The sequence below is a fragment of the Natator depressus genome, chromosome 9 (assembly GCF_965152275.1).
Source record: "Natator depressus isolate rNatDep1 chromosome 9, rNatDep2.hap1, whole genome shotgun sequence".
Classification (NCBI taxonomy): Eukaryota; Metazoa; Chordata; order Testudines; family Cheloniidae; genus Natator; species Natator depressus.
Window position 1 is genome coordinate 87,999,534 of NC_134242.1, and position 18,284 is coordinate 88,017,817.

Here is an 18,284-nt window from a genome sequence, read left to right on the forward strand (position 1 = left end):
CAGGTCAAGCTGAGCTGCAAGGCTGAGAGGAAAAAGTATTTTCTTTTTTTTTTTTTTTGTTGCCTTCCATTTTTATTATCCCCTTTGACATTTCCGAGTTCACAGGGCAATATACAGTCAAAAAGAAGAATTCCTCTCCTCACACTCAGCTGGAAGCTCCAAAAGACACCAACAAATTAGCAGGAATGGATTGCAAAGGAGAAATTGGGTTTTGCTCATCTGCAGCTGAGCTCTGCCCCCGAGGGGCAACTTTTATAAATACAATGCTATTGTTATCGTCGTTCAAACCACATTCTTAAATATCTAGGCTGCAGCACATTACTCTATGTAAGAAAGGTAGGCAAGAATCTCAAAAGAAAGCTGAGCGAACCATCACAATAGTCCAAGAAGTGAAGAGCAAATTAAAAGGGTGAAGATTTTCTCAATATATTTGCATTTCTATGACTGTTTCTGTAGCCTGCCTTGCTGCAGCCCCAAAACAGTAGCTATAAAAGCGAGGGCCTTAAAAGGCCTTATGTAATCTTTGTGTTTCCTATTCATCTTCAGTAAATGCTAATTTTACACAGCACTGAGTATAGAGTCAGTTGTACAAAAGAGGAATTTTATAGAATTCGGGAGAGCTGATGTCATCTGGGAACAGCATACTCCATCCATGCATTATGTTTGAAAAAACAGGGTCAGACACAAATCACAAGGAAATGCACTTCATATTTTATGAGTTCATAAATCTACCATTATGGATAGGCTGGGATCAAAGTATGAATCTTTAAGCACCATAATTCCTGGGCACTAAAGATTAATTTTAACCACAAAACGTTTGGACTATGAGCAAAACACACAGCAGCACAGGCAAATATATGGCATGCATAAAAAGAGCACGAACTAAAAATATTTCATTAGTGTTGCTCTACTGAACAAGTTCAAAGGCATTGTTATAAACACAAACAGTGCGTATCAGTGATATACGCATATGTGAAAAGAGACATGCATTGTCTGAACAGTGTGTAACATGCCCTCTAGTTTGATGGGTCGTTATATTGATTTCATTTCTTTCAGTCTGGGCGATTTATTTTTTGAAAAAACACCTATAAAATGATTAATGTACAAGAATCAGGAACTTATTGTGACTCTTTTCATTGGCGAAATATTACTTGTGTATGGCATGTATAAAAACTTCCTGATTGGAAGGCTGTGCGTTTTGCCACTGATTTTATCAACATGGAAGATGTGCTAATGCGTAAGAGCAGAGGGTTTAATCAATGCAGCATTTCTGCAGGCCAATAGTTGAAGGCTATGTCAGCCATGCTTCAATGTGGCAGCAAAATAACCTTCTCTTTAAGGAAACAGGACAGAATTATATTAATAGGCAAAATGTAAGATGTCCACTGATTTCTGGGACAAAATATATATATATATGTAGGATGAAAAATTGCGTTTCCATAATTCCTTCTGGGATCTATAAAGACTTTGAAAATGTCAGTGAATTAGTTAAGCAGATGCCAAGTATCAGAAGGGTAGCCATGTTAGTCTGTATCCACAAAAACAACAAGGAGCCCGGTTATACCATAGTTATAACCATACCAAAATGGTTATACCATCTGAAGAAGTGGGGTTTTTACCCAAGAAAGCTTATGCCCAAATAAATCTGTTAGCCTTTAAGGTGCCACCAGACTCCTCGTTGTTTAAGCAGATGCCTAACTTTAAACAGATGGAATGGTCTCACTGAAGTCAGACAGACTACTCAAGTGCTTAAAGTTAAGCACATGCTTAAGAACCTTGCTGCTCTGGGGCCTAAATGCTACCTGGGATCATTATCCCTATTTTACAGATGGGAAATTGAGAGGCAACATGACTTGCCAAGCCCTCATGGGATGTCTGTGGCAGAGCAAGGAAGAGATTCCAAGCGATCCGCACCTGTGCCTTAACCACACGCCCACCCTGACTCTCCAGAACTCCAGCCACCATGGCTACAGCGCAGTGATATTGCGCTACCATTTTACAATGCGGAAAAGGTGCCATACTATTTTAGGTACAGAATGCTTGAGTTCAGCCATCTTCATTCAACTGTCTCTCAAAGCACTTCACCGTTTGGTGGCAGCAGAGCAATAGCCTGTAGCACTGCATATCTATAGCATGCTATGTACTAGTACTTTAATCTTTTGGGAATCTGATCCAAAGCCTACTGAAATCAATGGAAAGACTCTTAATTTGGATCAGACCCATATTGCATCTTCCATTCAAGGATTTCAAAGAGCTTCACAAATATTCATTAAACCACATAACACCCTTGCAAACAGGTGTTCTACCCATTTTGTATATGAGTAAAGTGGGGCACAAAGATCATGTGACTTTCCCATGGCCGTAGATCTCAGTGGAGTCCAGAAGTCCTGACTCCCAGCCCCCTACTCTAACCTCAGTCGCCACAACCATCATAAAACAAAAGGTCATCAGAGTCAGTTAAAATACAGCAGAATTGTTTCACTTTGCTGCTTTATAGGGGAGAAAAATGGGCCAAATCCTCAGCTGGTGGAAACTAGCAAGGCTCCATTGACTCTACTAACCCCATGGACTTCAATATAGTTATGCCAATTTACACCAGCTGAGGATCTGTGAGTAGAGGAAAATATAATGGGAGTTCTGGATATTTCCAACTGTGGTTTTTTCCCCCATTTTCTTGAACAATTTGTAGGAAACAAATCACGTCTTCCTAGAATAATTCACATCTTCTCCATAATTATCAACGTTTCTTGGACTGTAGTAAAACAAATAATAAATAATAATAATACCTAACTGTTACACAACACTTTTTATCTGTAGAGCTCAAAGCACTTTTCAAAGGAGGTCAGTATCATCAACCTCATTTTACAGACAGGGCAACTGAGGCAGAGGGCAGTGAACTGACTTACCTATGGTCACAGAGCTGGGAATTGTACCCAAGTCTCCTGAGTCCCAACCCAGTACCCTATCCACTAGATCACACTGTGCAATGCCAATTTGTGTTCCAGTTATATAAATTACATGCACATCTGAGATATAACAAAGCAACAAAGATTTTACCCTGCAATTATTTAAAATAGGTTTCAGTAGCCACTTGTGTGTTCCAGCTTAGGCTTCCATTAATTTAAAACAAAAAAATTGACATACAAAGTTTAAGATCTCATTTGGGACTGAGAACTAAACAGATGATGTAAGCTATTGAGCAAATGTTGAAATAAACCTTAGATCTCAGCTGTACCTTTAAGGGGAAAAAAAACCACAAAATTCAGTGAGTGACTTAAGATTAAGGAAAAGTGTACCAATGTGAAACTATACCCCAATATGTGCATCTCTCAATGAAGTTAGAAATCAGATTTTTTTTTTTTAAAAGACTCATACCATTTTAAGGGAAATCTAGCTTGCAATGGGTTACAGCAATTTTGTGCAGTGACATCAATACTACTCCTAGTTAAAATAAATTACATGTTGGGATTTAATTATCAAACCCTGATGAGTCATAGTGATATTTCTGCATTTATCTAAACAAAACAAAACAAAATCTAGGAAGCCTCTAGCTCCACAAAGAAAATTCAAAGGAAAGGTGCATTCAAGCATTTGAGGGGTGGGGGAAGAGAGAACGAGAGAGAGGTGCATTAATCAGCAGGTTCAAGCTCCCAATGGCAGGGAAAAATTTATTGCTCATTTCAGGCATCCTTCAATCTGACCTGCAAAGCAAGCAAATTGAAAGTAGCATTCAGTTCCTTATTGAGGCTTGCTGGCTGCAGGCCAAAACTGTCTCCATTATTTGCATTTCTCTACATACATACAGATAAATGTCTTAAGCACATCAAGGTCATTCAATATCAAGGCCATTAAATTAAGTTTTCCTCTAAAATGAGGTCTCATTATCAAGACTAATTAAAGGATGACAAAACTGACTGAGCCGTTCCCTTCCTTTGCACAGGCTTATTCAGGACTAGGCCATTCCCTAGGAATGAAGTTGATTAAAATTATTAAAAGCTATTTTAATCCCTGAGGCTGTGTTAAAGGTCTCTTGACCATCAGCAATAGAACAGCATAAAATGGCGAAGATCCGTGTTTTTTCTATTTGCACTTTAGCCACATGCTTCTCACTGATCCTCTTGATTTACCTAGTCCCCTAATTTCACTGACTATCCCCCACAGTTCGTGACTCACAGTATGTGGAATAAGGGCGGGATGCAATGTGTCATTTCATCTAGTATTTCCATGTGAGCAGTTAGCGCAGAGACACAATAGGCTTGATCCCCAGCTGGTAGAAACTGACCAAGTTCCACTGTAGCCAATTTACACCATCTAATTCCTACCATCAAAGGTGATGTCAAAAGCCATGTTGATCTGCGCCAGGTGCTCTGAGAAGGGGGAAAAGCTCATTCCTTCATACAACTTTTAGTATCTATGCAGCACTGTGCACATGCATAATGCTCTGCAAACTCATCTGGGGTCTGCCTCTCTATTCCAATACACCAGCTTGTACCAGTTGAGTTCAATGGACATACACTGATGCAAACCCAGTATAACAGAGTGCATAATCAGGCCTGCAAGGTGTAGGGAGTTTTGTGGTACTTAAGTTGGAGGAGGAATTTATATCTCCAATCTGCAGATGAGTATACAGCATATCTACAGCCCATAGGGCACTGCCTACCCACCCCCCCCACACACACACACTTTCATAGTTTAAGACCAAAAGGACCATTAGGCCATCTAGTCTGACCCTCTGTGTATCACAGGCTCTTAAATTTCACCCACTTGCCTGTGTTGTGCCCAGTGGTTTGCATTTGATAAAATACAACTTGCGTTTGGCTCAAGCAGATCTTCTGGAAAGGCATCCAGTCTTGATTTGAAGATGTAAAAAGATGGAAAATCCACCTCTTCTGTTGGTAGTTTGTTCCAGTGTTTAATCACCCTCACTGATAAAAACGTGTATCTTATTTCCAGTATGTATTTTGTCAGGCTTCAGCTTCCAACCATTAGTTCTTGTTCTGCCTTTCCCCACTATATGAAAGAGCCCTTTAGTAGGTTGTATTCTGTCCCCAAGAAGGTATTTATACACCATAATCAAGTCACCTCTTTATCTTTTTTGATAAGCTAAATAAATAGAGAACCCTAACCCTAAGCTCTGTCCTCTCATTGTAAGGCATTTTCCCTATTTGAATAATTTGGGTGGCTATTTTCTGCACCCTTTCAGATTTTCAATGTTTTTCCAAATGTGAGCACTGGACCTGTACACGGTATTCATCTCAACAACGTCATATACAGAGTACGAGTCACCTCCATACTCTTACTCACTACTCCTGTTTCTACATCCAAGGGTTGCATTAGCCACGGCATCAGTCTGGGAGCTCATGTTCGGTTGCTTTCCACAATACAGATCCTATTCTGTAGGAATGCCTGCATTCCTTTTCCCTAGATGCATAACTTTTGCAGAGGGCCGTACTAAACACAAACTTTGTTTGAATGAGCCCAGGTTACCAAGCAATGCAAATTGCTCTATAGGACTGCTCTGCCCTTATCATTATTTACCACTCTGCCAATCTTTTTGTCTTCTGCAAATTTAATCAGCAGTGATTTTATAATTACTTCTAAATCACTGATCAAAATATTGAATAGCATCGGGCCTAGTGCTGATCACTGTGGAACCCTGCTAGAAACAACCCATTCAATCATGATTCCCTTTGGACAATTATTTTTTTGAGATCGGTCAGTTAGCCAGTTCTTAATCCGTTTAATGGGTACTTTATTAATATTGGATAGTGCACAACGTCATGCAGTACTAAGACTTGGTCTGCCCTAAAAAGTTCTCAGCATAGTACTTCAGTCAAGGGAGTGAAAAAAAAAAACAACAAACACACCTCTGGCCGACGTAGCTTTGCCAACTGAACCCACAGCGTAGACACAGTTATGTCAGTGGAAGAGGGCTTCTGTCAACATGGCTAACCTCATTTGGAGAGGCAGTGTTCCTACACCAACAAAAAAAACTCCTTATGTCAGCATCAGCTGCATCTACACTTAGGGGCTATGCCAGCAGGGATATAGCAGCACCATTACGCTCGTATAGTCTCTGTAGTGTGGCCATACCCTAAATCAAACACCTCACAAAAGCCATAACCACATTGGTCAGGGGTGTGTTTTTTTTCACACTCCTTACCAATGTTCCTATGAGAATATCACTGTCAAGTGTAGACCAAGCCTAAATATATTGAATCTTGGCAGTTACCTTACAGGGAACTGAGTCAGAGAGAGGCTAAGTGACTAAGTGTATGCCCAAGGTCATACATGAAGTCTGTGGCAGAGAAAGGAATTAAGCAAGTGTCTCCCCAGTCCTAGGCTCATGCCCTAGCCCTGGGTTAGGCACTTCATGTCTGGGCCAGGAGGTGCCAGTAATATTGAAGCAGCAGCATGTTCAGACCCTTCGGAAGGAAGAATGCCTCACTCTAGCCACAGGGAGCTGCTACAGTTTGGGAACTATCTGAAAAGTCTCTAAAGGGAGACTTCAACCTTTTCTCCTTATCTGCAAGGAGGTGAGGTCTTGAGAACGGGGAGGATAAGGACTTGTCTTCACAAACTATTAGACCACAGCAATCTGGGGTGTGAATCTGCCCCAACCTAGCTTGCCACACTCTAACTGTCCATGTGCACCCTGCTGATGCACAAAAGTGTTAAAGTGCTCTGAGCTAGTCCTCTTTGAAACAGGACTAACTCAAAGCACCTTAATGAACTGCTAACGCACATTGCCAGAGTCTGTCTGTGTGCATCCCTGCCAGTTAGATCACTGAGTAGATTCACATCCCAGTTTGCCTTGGCCTAATTGTTTGTGCAGACAAGCCCTATGTGAGAAAAGTGAAGGTGGACTCCTTGAAGCTCAGAGTGGTGAGAAAACCTCTCCAATCCACCTTCCAGGCCTCACACACTAATTTTACACACACACACACACACACACACAAAGGCACCCACAGCAACTTGAACAGAAAACATATCCCAGCATGGGCTCTTTTGACCTTGGCATGCTCTTATATTCTTCTTTCATAGATCTCTGTCTACCATTTTCATAGGCCTCTTTCTCTGCTTGTCTCTAGCATTTCTTCTCTTGATGGGCCTCTTTCTCTTTGCCTATGTAGGCCTCTCTCTCTCTCTCACACACACACACACACTCTGCTAAAATATACCACAGAGCTACTTTTTTTACTCTTTATCCTTTTTCACAATATGTGTTGTCAGCAAGCGTGACAATGTATTTACTGGTTCTACATGTTGTAGATCAAAAGTCACTGCAAATCCATTTCATCAATCATTTCTCCATTATTGAAAAACATTATAATCCAGTTGTGTGGTTCAGCAATTTCAAGATTTAGAAGGACACCGTCAAGACATTTTTTATTGCTTTTAATTTTATTTTAGTTTGTTTTATACTCATCATGTTTTAATACCCTCACGGCAGCTTGAAAAGCAAATGTCTTTCCCTATTGACTTTGTTCTTTCCCTTTGGCCAACATTGATTTTTCCCTGAGTTTTGAATGATTCTGAAATTAACGTGACTGCTCTGTTCAACACCAACAATTTTTAGCTGTCTGCGTTAGCCCCCTCCTGTGCCAAACAATCTCGTAATTTGTGATTCAGCATCGTAAGCAATAACTAAGCACTCTTCACAGAGCTACTAACTCTGAGTCAGTTTGGGAGCCCAAAAGGACATTTTAGTGAGCCCCATAAAAAAGGCTAGCTAGCTTTGGCTTTTGTTTAAAAAATTGTTTTTTCAGCTATATTGATATTTGGAATCAGGAGGATTTCCTCACATTAAACCATTAATAATGGAGAGTTCAAATAAAGCTAATATTTTTTCTGAGGACTTGTCTTCAAGGGGACACTCAGAAAAGTTAAGGCAAATCAGCTAAAGGTATGAAGTCAATATTCACAAGTTAAAGCACATTAAACCCCTATATGGCTGCTCTTGTTTAGGAGTCAAGTGGCCTTAGTTCACCATAACAAGAAGTATTCGGGGCTAGTTTACACTACAAAAGCTTTGTCGATACAGCTGTAAACAGTTTAGCTAAACCACCAGAGCCCCCTAGTGGAGATGCAGCTTATATTAAAAGGAGTTTTTCTGCCAATATATTTAAACCACCTCCCTGAATGACAGACTCTTTTCCTGGTATAGCTATGTCAGTCAGGGATGTGGGTTTTTCACCCCCTAGCCAGCACAGCTATGCCAATAAAACTTTTCAGCGTAGACCTGGCCTAAATTAGGGCATGTCTAAACTACAGCCACTACAGGGGCACAGCTAGGATGCTGCAGCTGTGCCACCACAGCGCCATGGTGTAGACGCTTCCTAAATCAATGGAAAGAGTTTTTCTGTAGATGTAGCTAATCCATCTCTCTGAGGCAGTAGCTAGGCTGACAGAAGAATTCTTCCCTTGACCTAGCCACGCCTACACCGGAGTTTAGGTTGGCAAAATTTTTCACAGTCCTGAGTGATGTAGCTAGGTAGATCTAATTTTTAAGTATAGACCTGACCTTATCTGTCTACACTGCAACATAAGTCCAGGGTTAGTAGAACCTGAGTTAGCAGCCCTTGGATTTATTAACCTAGGGTTTAAGTGTCTACACACATTTGTGATGCAGGTTAAGAATTGTTGAACCCTGAGTCCCATCCTAGGGTTCCAGCATCTACACTGCATTATGCAGGCCTGAGTCTAACCACCTATATTCCAGACTGCCTAGAGCCCTCCCAAAATGTAGCTGCTCTAGCCCCTTGCTCATGGTGCAGTGGGGGGAAACTTGACTGTCCAGAGGACAAAGAAAGTCTATCCATGGGATTGTGAGATACTTTTGGTGGACTCCCAGAGCAAGAGTCCAGTGGGGCTGCATCTATGCTACAAAGCAATAGGGCATGAACCCTGGGTCCCGGCTTGACTCAGGTTTGGACCCTCCATCCCTATTTGGTCCTGGGACTCTTGGTCTGAGCCTTAGGTTAGCATGATTTGTGTGTAGATGGAAGGGGGCTCAGGCTTGACCCTGAGTTCAAACCCTAGATTTACATTCAAAGGAACTCAGACCATTGTACTCCTGAGTGAGAGCATCCATACAGGGTTTAACAAGCTATAACTTGTATGTGTGGATATTGCACCTTAACTGATTCACATTAACTTTCCTGAATGTCCACAAAGGGTTCCTGTTATAGGATTTAGGGTTCTTCCTTTGGTCCCCCCTGCTCTCAGAGGTGCTGATTCATGGTGACTCATCGTGCCAAGTACAATTCTTTAACTTTGCCTTGGGTATGATGGATAGAGAAGTCCTACAGGAGGAACAGCCAAGTCTGGGGAGAAGACTTAGGCAAGAATCCACGTTTGTTAGCATCTTTGTTAAAAAGCTGAACCTTGGAAACGTGGAGAGTTTTATCTTTTCCAGTGTGTGCAGACCATGGCCCTGATCTTGCCATGAGCTCCAGGCAGACAGACCCCTGCCTCCATCTACAGCCCCATTGATTGGGGCCTTTATTTGGAGCAGGGTGGGAGCAGTTCACAGCCTGATTCTCCACTGCCTCATCCCCTGTGTACTCATTTACAATTACTCCTGATCTGGCAAGGAAATGGAGAATAAGGCCAACAATATTTATTGGGCCGTTTCATGGGACAAAAATGCTTCTCCTGGTAGAAGTAAAATATTTCTAGACTGCAAACGTGTTCATCAGACAGCTCAGAATCGTTTCAGGAGATATTAGACAGTGCAGTCTGAGATGTTTATACAGCACTTAAGAAGTCTTGAGGAGGGAGATTCAGTCTAATGCTTTTTATAAGACAAATAGAAAAAAAGCTTATGGTTGCTGCAGGGAATAAAAATAATGTCAGCATTACTGGTCTCCAGATTTTCTGCTGCTAACAGAAACATTCCTTGCATACACTGCACTTTACATCTCAGCGGGATTTTACAATTTCCCACCCCCTGGGACAGGTAAGATTTTGGATCCTTTTGACATTGGCATTTGTGATTTTTAGTTTTGTGTTTCGCAGCTGATCTTTGACTGACACTGATGCAATTTCCCTGAACACATCACCTAGGCTCATGAGCGCTTCACGTGAACTGAAGCTGACCACTGGCTCACTGACATTTATCTTTATAGAGCCACAGAGGGCAGCAGAGGTGCTAAGAAAATGGAGGAGGTAGGAGGGACAACACAAATATATTACAGAAAAAGAAGGAAATTAAACCAAACCAGGATTCCATGCCTGCAAACACTCATGTGTACTTCACTTTATACATGCAAATAGTTCCAGTGACTTCAGTAGTTCTAATGCAGTGGTTTTCAAACCTGTGGTCCACGGAATCACCATCCTACAGTTACACCACAGGCTGCAGCTAGGAGTTGTGAGACAAAGTTTAAAAGAAAAATGTAAGCTAAATACCAGGAAATACTTCCTGACATGGAGATGTGTAGAAGAGCCTCTAATGGGAAGTGGTGGAAACTCCATTGCCCTGCACGTGTAGAATTAGACTTTGCAAACACCAGTAAGTGTAGGATAGGAAAGAACCCTGAATCTGCTAGAGATGGACGAGATGACCTAATGGTCTTTTCAAGAGACAGACAGAGGTAGGTCCAGGGGCTAAGGCACTACACAGGGACTCGGGAGACTTGGTTCAATTCCCTGCTCCACCTCAAAATTCCTATATGATCTTGGGCAAGTTACTTAGTTTCCCATGTAGATTATAACACTCCCCTACCTCACGGGGTGTTGTGAGAAGAAAAACCTTAAAGATGGTGAGGTACTGGGATACTACAGTAATAAACACCATAAAAGTACATAAGATAGAGGTTCACTCAGAAATCAAAGGTTCTGTTAAAGCCACAGAAGCCAAGCAAGTCAAAGTACATGCATGAAGGCTAAAGAGGAACAATGGAAGAACCCTCTTGGAATAGACAAATATTGATGTCACTGTGGAAGTGAATTATGGGAGAGGCATTTTGTTAAATGTCAAGCCACATGAGATGCCAGGAAGGACGACTTTGTTGTTCAGAACAGTTAAAAACATGTCTTGATTAAGAAATCATCATCTGCTTTGTCACAGCTTCAGGGATGTAACACTTCTAGTAATGGAGACACTACTGCCAAAAAGGCAGGAGGAATTACATTTGAACTTGATTTTCAGGGACCAAAAGGCATGTCATAACATGAGGTGGCTACAACAGACTCTGGATACATCTGTGATGTAAGTGAATATGTGATTGTAGTGCCTGTAGGACTAGATTTACTCTAGCTAGGACAGGCAACAGCAGCGTAAATGTGGCAGCACAGGCTTCAGCTGCCCGAGTACAAGCTGACCGCAGACTCTGGGTATTTACTCGGACACCTAGCCTGCACCGTAGCCCATGCTGCCACATCTGCATTGCTACTGTTACCTAAACCAAAACTAGTGAGGATATGCCCAGGCAGGCTACAATCACACTTCAGTGTAGATACACCCTGTGTGAGAGCCCAGACTAGAGAGAACAGATTACCAGTGACAAAGCCTGTCAGGTAATATTGCTGTAATTTACAGTACAAGATCAGAATCACTTAAGGAACAGACTAGCTGACTCTCTAAGCAAACCTTAATTGTTGGCAAAAACAAAGCAAATGAGCAGATATAGGTCTCATCACAACTTAGAAGTCTTCCTGATCCATAGGCTTTCCCTGTACCCAACACTGAACACAGCCAGGTGCTTTGGAAATAAACGGGCACCATTGTGCCCATACTTCTAATCAAATGTTACCTCTGTCTGTGCTCTTCCTGACCCAAGGCTAGATGTGAACTTCCAGCAGCACCAGCGCTCCCCACTAACAGTTTGCCTTATTAGACAATCATTCGCACACAGCTCACTCTCCAAAGCTGTGGGTAAGAGGACATGTCCCCACTGCTCACTACACCTACTGTCCTACTAATACTAGTGTCCTATATTTATTCAGCACCTTTCCTCCAAAACAGACCCCCAAACACTTCTAAAATGTTGAAAGTTATAGATACAAAGGCATCTGTGAACCCATCACTGAGAGGCAGCCACCTCTGGGAGAGAGAATGGCAGCTATCTAACAACACATGCAACTCTACACCACAGGAAGTGAAGAATGTGGTGGCAGTGAGCCCCACAATGCCTGGATAGAGGCCATGTGATGGAGCGGTGGGAGGGATGGGGGGTAGAAGAGATTCCCGTAGGTTGACACTTCTCTGTGTTCAATGACAGGAAGTAGGTAGAAGAAGTACTGATTCCTTTCCAGCTTTATCCTTCAAAGGCGCTGAGGCCAATTAGCATGGTTTAGCACTGCTAAAATCTCCTGCATTAAAACCCATGTAGGAGAAAGGTTTAGTCTTATTATAACTGAAAGCTACAAGTTAATATCAATCTTCATTTAACAGAAGCTAGTGTCATGATACTTAATGTGAGCATATCTTTTCCTATGTTGCTTTTTTCCCCTCTGAATAATGAATTATTTTTCTATGCCAAAATAATGAGGCATTAGAGGCTCTCAGTAGACAGCATTGTGGGGTTTATATTATCATATTTAAAAGGTGACCCTTACATTTAAAAGCAGAGAAGTGATAATGAAGTTTAGGAAGTGTCTGGAAAGAAAATAAACCACATTATGTACTTATAAAACCCCCTTCACCACAGTACCTGGGCACTGCACAAACGTTAATTCATTTATCCTAAACTCCCTGCAGTGAGATGAGAGAGTAGTATTACATCCCTTTTACAGATGAGAACCGAAGCAGAGAAAGGATGAGATTATGTGACTTGCTCCTAGAGTGGCTGGACAGAGTTCACAGCTGAACTGTGATTTGCTGGAGGGTGGCCTGGCTGGGCTATGGAGAGGGGGAGAGAACAAAGACCCCCATCACCACAAGGTGCTCTAGGCCCACAAAACCAGCCTGGGAGCACCTCAGGGAGCCAGGCAGCAAATGGGCTGGAGAAGAGAGATGGAGACGGAACACAGAGCAAGAAAAAGGACTAGCAGAGGCAGCTGATTGAGGGTGTGAGCAGTTGGGAGTCTCTTACAGGCCTAGCTTTTGGGCACCTACACTTTCCATAAGGACAGCATTTGATGTGTATGAGGGCATGGCTAACCCCAGCAGCTACAGAACTGAGGGATATTCATTCCCTGGCGCGCGCACGCACACACACGCACGCGCACACACACGCACCCCCCCCCTTAAGTAGACTGTCCAGAAATTCTTACTACTGTGCAACTTTTTCCATGACTAGACATAACCCTTGGGCTTGGGCATGAGAAATTAGAGCACAGAAGAGCCTTGCCAGGAATTGAGCTCATCTTCAGACACGAAAACAAGATTTCTGGACAGTAAAACAGTGATTGCTTTTTCATGCAACTAAACCTGAGTTTAGAATTAGGCAATAATAATCTCCTCCGGCAACTTTTGTAACCTGTGACTAGAATTTATCCCTACTGAGCTGAAAAGCAATCCCTGTCACTATAGCCACGCTAACAAAGTAACATTCTGATAGAAACAAGAGAGACCTCTCGAGTTGCTGCAAGGATATTAGGCAGTAGGGGCAACGGGATTCCAATGCCCATTTATTTCACTGAAGCTAAACAATAGGGAGGAGGGGAAGAAGTTATTTCATCAGGGGCTGAAATGACTTCCTTCTAGAGTGGAAGATCTCTGGACTGAGGTGATTTGAACTCCCCTCCCCTGACTCATTTTGAAAAGCTTACCAACCCCTCCCATCTTGTATTTAACCTGGGACAAAATGCTACTTGGAAAGCTGCCGATACTGACACATGGCAATTCAGTTGTTTCTCTTGAAGTGTTAGCTGGTGTGGCAGAGACAATGTTTGTTTTCATGACTGGGGCTGAATTTTCAACACTCAAATTTTGGCACTGGCTAGGATGAGGGAAGTGTTTGACTTAAATGGTCTAAATTCAGAAGGGACTGATTACTTCTGAAGCTTGGATCCAGTTCAAAAGCTCTGCCCACCGATGCTACCTCTCAAACTGCCAGAAAGCCCAATTTTCAGGCTCCCGCAGCCTTGCGTGGTGCTAAAGCATGCAGTATATTAACGTATATTTTAAGGTTAACTTATTGCTTGTGAAAGGTGCCAGGTTAATAACCAGTTCGCACCCTCACCCCCACCAGGGTAAGTTAAAAACAGTGTACCCAGAGACAACCACCTCAAGAGACCATTCCAGCCATAAGGAACAGTCTAAGCACACCCACTAACTGCAGATTGTGAAGTTAGTGTGGCACCATCTCTATGCCACTCAGAAATTCCTCTTGCCTATGCAGGAGGACGTCCCAGCTCTCCAGATCCACCGGGTTATGGCAATGTAAAGGGACCATAAAGGAATGCAGAAACCAGCTGAACAGGACTACAGGTCACTTTTGAACTATGACCTTTGATTTCAAGCTAGATATTTTTATCAGGCTCTCCACCCCAACATCTGATTTGTGTTACGCAGAACACTATCGAGTCTATAAGTCTGTTAATTACAAATTATACATAAAAATAGTGCCAAAGATTTAGCTGCTAATTTATGTGAAGCTATTAAAGAGATAAAAAAGATCCTGGCACATAGTCCTAGCTCAGAGAGACATCACAAATAACCTATCATTATACACAGAGTAACAGAAAGGACACCCTCCTCCCTTGTGAATTTCAGCTGTTATTTTATTACTTTTTATCACTACAGATTTCCAAGGCAGAAATTAAGACGCAATATATAAAGACACACAGGTACCACTTAACTGACTCTCAAAGTAGAGCAGAAGTCTTAAGAAACTCATGACCCCTTCTTACAAAAACGCATTCACAATTTAAAATAAGTAGTTTTTACTGTCTGCAACAGACATGGACACTGGACTCAGAATCACAAGAGAACAGCTTTCATGGGCTTGTTGGAAAGTGCAGCATAGCATTATGGCACCCAAACATGTTGATGGAAAATTCATCCTTCACCTTGGAACTCCCAGGTGAGACACAGGACTGCCAGTTAGACAAAGCAAGGGGTAGCCAAGTGTGCTGAAGTATGGACCATGCAAAGAGACTCTCTCCAAGCTCCACCCACCAAGAACTTCTGTTCAGTGTCCTAGAACTCTATTCCCAGGTCATGTCTTCTCTCCCCCTACTTCTGCCTTTAAGGATGTGTATAGGGTGTGGGGGCAGGGAATGTATCTGGTATATGTAAAGTATTTATATAGCCCGCATTACCACATTATCTGAGGGCCTGGCAATCTTTAATGCATTTGTCCTCACAACAGCCCTTGGAGGTGAGGTAGTGCTATTATTCCCGTTTTACAGATGGGGAACTGAGGCACCGAGAGACTAAATGACTTACTTAAGGTCACACAGTAAATCTGTGGCAAAGCAAAGACTTGAACCAAGGCATCCAAAGTCCTAGATTAATGCCCTAACCTCTAGGCCATCCTTCCTCTCTCAGGTTAGACAGCCTCTTTCCACGTGAAGAATCCTATGTTCACAGGCATTTAAACACATTAAACACGGGGAGGGGAGCGATGTTATAAAACAAAACTAGCCTATCAAAATGTCTTCCGCTGTCACTGCTTTAGCCCAGGATCTTTCTGCCCCTCCCAGCTTCAGGAAAGGCCAAGGAGGTTGCAGTTAAGTTCTGTGCCTTTCAGACAATGAGGAAGGCAAACTGTAGTCCTCCGGCGACAAAATGACATAATGAAGCATAACCAATTGCTTTTGGGTGTCAGGACATGAGGGCAATTTGCTAAGAAGCAGAGGGTGTGGAGCAATCTCTCTAGCATTTTGATTTCACTGAATACAGCAACCAGGACATGAAAACAAACCATGGGCAGAAGGGTCTCAAAGATGACAGTAAAATGAATTTGTAAAAGCACTCCAAGCTCGGGTAACTAGGGATACAGGTCTAACATTACCCAATGAATTAATCTATAACAAGATCATTGCTAGAGCTTTGATTGTTGTAGGTCCATAAGTATGAAAAATATAGCATCAAACCCTTTTCGAGTTAACGTACAACCAATAAATCAGTGATCCAGCGATAAAAAGAAGTCTCTCTCTACTGTCAGCAATGCCTGGGATTCAGCAAAACAAAATATTGCTCAAGACAAAAATGTACAACTTTGCTTTGAATAAATGGATTCTTAAAACACTTACTAAATCATTGCACAATAACCAGTTCTATAGCACAGTAAACCTCATTCTCTTTTAATAGGAAACACTAGAAAAACAGCTTTATTTTGCAATGTATTTTTTGAATCTGTTATGAGCTGAAATTATGGAGCTCAGTCAGAAGCAGTTGCTTTGGGATTCATATGCTTTGCCCATTCTCAGCTAACTGGTATATGAAAGGCTAGAAAACAAGAAATACAACCCTTCAGTTCTTTACTGAACTAGCTTCTTCCATATCTTAGAGTATTTCCTCCTTCTAAAGCCACTTATATAATGTGCAATACCCAAGCTGTAAGCATCAAGCCTCAAGGTTACACACCTCATTGCTCTTTGTACAGTACATTGCTACCTAAACTTCTGATATCTGATGGAGAACCAAACTAAACATTTTGTACACCTGACCTCCCACAAAACCAGTTATTTTCTCAACTCCTTCCTCTCACGTTGTATGCTCTAAGAGGTCAGTTTTCAGTGGCTCAGTCACTCAAGATCAGATGCTCAGTCAACTGTAGGATGAGCCAAATTCTTGGGAGCAAAAGGGAGAACAGCATCGCTGCTGACATCAAATGTTTTTGCTTCCAGGAGCTTTTAATGAAGCAGTCCCCTACCCATTCCACTGAGCCACTCGAAATTTCAAGAATGCTTTTTACCCACAGCACTTGTGCCAACCACCTGACACCACATGCCTTAGCAGAAAGCCGTTTTGATCCCAGTAAAGAGAGAATTCATATGCTTCTGGACTGGGTGCAATGGCTCAGAACTATGTAGCATCTTGTTCAACAACATCATGCAGCAAGGAGAGGTGCTGACAGTTGTTTCTCAGGTGTTCATCAGCCTCTCTTTTCAGTCCTGCTCCACTCGAATCTTCGCAGACATGCCCGCACAAAGGAATATTTGATGGAGCACAATCTCAGCCAGAAGGCATGCACAGACTGGTGTAGTCTAGAGCAGACTTGACTCAACAGAGAGGGAAAGCAAACAGGGAGCTTTAGTCTCGGCTGTGAGGAGACAAACAGCTTGGCCATCATTAAAGACAGACTCATAAAATGGAATCCCACTTACAGAATGGCAGAAGGAAATACTGACAGGTTCTCACTGCAAATCCCAAATTAGCTCCTTATTTGGTCTTTGAGTGCCTGAGATACCAACCATAGGAATGTGTGTGACCATACACTGCAGTAGGTGAAGCACAAGATAACTACATCCATTTTCCCTAAATGAATGGGGAAACCCAAACCTAAAACCCCAAATCATGACAACCCTGGACGTTGAAGCATTTTCAGAATTTAAACCCACAGCCAGTCCCTGATTTCACAGCTGAGGCTCAACTGTATAATGGCCTGAACTAAACCTCCCAAATTAGAACCCCATATCCCAACACCTGACTCTTGGGAATTTCGGATACAGGTCCTTAACTTTGAGGTGCTTGGCCATCTCTTGCTATGATGTAGATGTCCACGGACTCAAAAGTGGACTAAGACCACAGAGCACTTTATACTCTCAATTCCCAAGACCGCTCAAGGTCAGAGGTGAGACCGCAGTAGGTCTAGACATACCTGAACTGGCTTTGATCTAGCAAGCTCAAACAATAGCAGTGAAGTTAAGCACCAGGGGGGGCAGTTCAAGTACATACCCAGGGTCCCAGGCGGAGCTGTACAGCCTGTTCTGCTGCTCATGCTACACCAGCGTCACTGCCATGCTTCTCATGCACAGTGTCCTTCTCAAAAGGAAGGGGATGACTTCTGAATACACAGCATCAACTTCTGCTGCATGAAAATTTTTTTTAATGCATCAGAAAGAAGCCATTTATTAAACACTGAACAAACCACCACCAATACCTTACACGCTTTGAGGTGTAACCATGCATTACCACCTCGGCAATGTGCATTCTGTAGCAAATCTGAGGAAAGGTGAGCTGCACCACACCAGTCCTCATAGGGTGAAAGTCGCTGGCAACAAGCGACCACAAAGGTTTAGGGCTGGTTACCTTGCATGTATGCCCCACCCAAAAATCCCTTGCTAGTAGCCTTGGCAAAACAAGACTCTAGCAACATGCTGACCTGACACAAGAGAGGACAGCGATAGGACTTTGCAACACCATGGCGGATGCTAAGAATATA